The sequence below is a fragment of the Ursus americanus genome, chromosome 28 (assembly GCF_024610735.1).
Source record: "Ursus americanus isolate L20-20 chromosome 28, mUrsAme1.1.p, whole genome shotgun sequence".
In the NCBI taxonomy this organism is placed as follows: Eukaryota; Metazoa; Chordata; class Mammalia; order Carnivora; family Ursidae; genus Ursus; species Ursus americanus.
In genome coordinates, this window is record NC_142154.1 from 22,694,962 (window position 1) to 22,698,538 (window position 3,577).

Here is a 3,577-nt window from a genome sequence, read left to right on the forward strand (position 1 = left end):
CTTCCCTTTTAAAAATATCTTTTTTAAGTAACCTGGATAACTTTGGGGAATTATTTCCATATTTCTTTTTTTCACAATTTTGTATTGGATGAAAATAATCTTGTAGTTCAACTGTGCTAAATATGATTTTTTTAATCTTTATCTGAAATATTTACAACATATATGCTTCTACTTATAATCATGCTTTATATTATTTTTGGTACGTCATTTGTTCTTCAAAATTTTTGTTGATTAAAGTGTTTTTTTTTAATATTCCCAATAGATCTTACCTACTTTTATTAGAACAATCAAATGTAGCATTTTTTTAATGCTATATATGGGTCCTATTATTCAGGTACTAAATAAAATATCTATACATGTTTACTGTTCTTTATTCAAACCTGCACAACATAAGCCTGGCTATGGAAAAGCTTATTTGTTGGGAGGGTGCTTGTCTGGATCAATGATGAGCACAATTGTCTGAGGATGCTGAGGGACTCATTCCAGATGTCAATCTGAGGTCCAGATGAGTTGCCCTCTACTAGGACAAATAAGACTCTAAGGGCCTGGCTGTCTTAAATGATCCCTCAGTGACAACATAATGCCACTGTTAACATGCTTTCTCTTTTTCCCAGAATAAGGCATTTATGTCTTATTTTACAAGGCACTATGCACCTTTAGATATGATCAGTGATCTAAGACTTGTTTCATTTTGCTTACTTTGAACAAAAGTTGTAGAAAGATATTTATATAGAGAAAATATGTTCTTGAGTAACAAATGAGGGAATAAAAATGATTGAATTAAGAAGGCAAGAAGCCACTGAGATAGGTACTAGAAATTTTCATTTGGGTTAAAAGAAGAAAAGATTGTATGCCTATATTAAATAATAACAATGGAAACAACTTCAGCTTTTTGTTAATTTTACCATTGAATATTTTCTGATACTCTGTCTTTGTTTTTCTTTCTGTCATGTTTTGCTGAGATAGAAGGATTAGGATCAGGGCTTTGACATCAGACAATAGAGGTGAGTAACTAAACAAAGATCTTTTGAAGCTCATATGTTATATTCTGTGTGCCAGGTCTTGAGGTCTCTGTGTTCATCTTTTCAGAAGATTATTCAAGAATATTTTTATAATGTGTCTTTTTCCTCATTGAGAACTTCATCAAGGTTACCTACATTATTGTATCCTTATAATTTGTTCTTTCATTTTAATTCTTTTCTGCTTTGATGGAAAGATGTAAGGTATGAGAGAATTTTTTAACAATTTCATATTGGATCAAAATTATTATACTGAAATCCAAATATGCCAAAATGTTATCAGATTTTTTCATCTGCTTAATTATTGAAATTTAAGAATTGAGACTTGATTTATAAGGTTTTTATGGTCACACTGCATTATACTTCTGCTTCTACTTTAATCTTTGGGGATTGACATGAATTGTTTCTCATTTTTGCAACATGGGAAGTTGTATGTGAAATTTTGTTAGATCTCTTTAAGACCTTAAGTTTTTGTATGATAAAAGTTGCAATAATTCTTTTGAAGCACAAAACAGTTCACTTTTCAATACTGTTCTAGGCCTTTAAAAAGGATATTATGTTAGAGATATTAAATAGATATGGAAATGCCATGTCATTATTACTTCTTACTAAAACTTGAAATATGCATCCCTAAGAAAAGTGGTTTATATATTTCCTGGTAAGCTGTGTTGAAATTTTAGTGTTACCTGGGACCTAGTGGCTACTGCCTGAAGCATAGGCAAAATTTTTTCTTGACAAAGTTCAGTCACAGCTCTTACCAAGTAGTGTTTATTTTTTTATTCATTTATTATAATTTTAAAATTTATATTTATTATCTAGAACCATAGAAGGTAATTCTAAAGAACTGAGCGACTACTAAGAAATAGTCACACATCAAAGAGGAAATTAGCTCTGCCAGATATTGAAATGAACTCTAGAACCTCAATCATTAACAACCTTTGGACAGACATATAGATAGCAGGAACAATAGGGCCTGTTTTTATTTTTAAAAATATTCTTAGAAGCCCCTACTTGTATATTTGTTACCATTAGTAGATTCACAAATTCACGGAGTTGGTGATACTGTCTCAATCTAAACAGTGTAACAGCACATTGGTGCATAATATCTATGCAGTCAATCATCCATATTATGATGCTATCTTATAAGACTCAGGCACAGAAGAAAAATATAACTAACACAAAAAATCTTCCTTATGACCAGCTCCAGGCCCTTTGCCCCAAATGCAACTCTTCTGAAAATGTATTTCACATTTTTCCTCATTTTTTTCTTTATACAAATGTGATTATATAGTTTGATTATATAGTGACTCCATCATTTGCTCAAGATTCTTACTAGTCAGGTGAACATTTTATTTGAAACATCAAATTCATTACTGACAGTTTTTTAGTAACATCTTTTTATTTTGTGTGTCTTTTAGATTTTAAAATTTTGTGTTATCTCCCATTATTGATTAATCTTGATAGGAGGGTTTTAATCTTATTAATTATTTCAAATTATTTTTTGTAGTTTTTTCCTTTTGTAAGTCTGTTTTCTATTTTGCTGATTTCTGCTCTTAACCTCTTTAATTTTTCCTTATATTTGTCTTGATTTTTATTTGTCTATCTTCATCTAGCTTCTTGTAAAATATAATTCATTGAATTTTTTTAGCCTTTGTCAATTCTAATATATTGTTTTTCACTCTAAATTTCCCTGTAAGCACTTTTTAACTGAATGAACACAAGTTTAGCATTTACATCTTTCCTATTACTAATATAAATGTATTTTCTTATTTCTATGTGGATTTATTTTTGAATTATAGAGTATTTAGAAGGGCATTGCTTAATTCCCCAGAAGTAGGGCTTTTTCTCTTGATCCTTATTAATGATTTCTAACCTAATCCCATATGATGGAAAAACATACCTTAAATTGATTTTATTACTTCTGAATAATTTTGTATCTCTGCAATAGTACATGATATGACGTAATTTAATAAGTATTCCATTTGCACTTATAATTACATTAATATATAATTATATTATTTTGGATTCAGTGTTCTATATATGTCAATTATTTCTATTTTGAAATTGCTTTATCTATATCCCTTGTATATTTACTAGTCCATGATATGAAAATAAGTTACTTAGGGAAAGTGATGTGGGAGATAGTTATAGAGATAAGACACCTTGGTGGTTTCCGGAATGCTTGCAATATTTGTATATTAATCTGTGTCTTGATTAGTTTCTTTGTTTGGATGGTGCAAATTTATTGAGCTGTACAATTTTCATGCATGGAATTTCTACATATATACCATATTTTAATGGAAAGTTTAAAATATTCCATCAAATTAGTCCAAATATTAGCTAATACATTTCCTAGGAATATTGTCTAATATTGCTGTTTTGTTACTTGGGACTTAAAGATTGATGTCTTCAGGATAGGTCCAGATTTCTTCTAAATGCAGACATTATCAGTAAATCATAACATTACATTGACAGTCATACCAAGATAGACTTTCATTAACAATCACTTAAATACTATTATTAATTGCAAAGCAAAATTTGTATGCTAAGATTCAGGT

General features: G+C 29.4%; 1 non-coding gene across 1 annotated transcript; it reads left to right on the forward strand.

The window, feature by feature from the left end:
* Positions 1-436: 436 nt before the first annotated feature.
* Positions 437-503, forward strand: LOC123790870 (small nucleolar RNA SNORD109A). Its single transcript, XR_006779241.1, has one exon. It is a non-coding gene; the product is annotated as a small nucleolar RNA SNORD109A (small nucleolar RNA).
* The last annotated feature ends 3,074 nt before the right edge of the window (positions 504-3,577 follow it).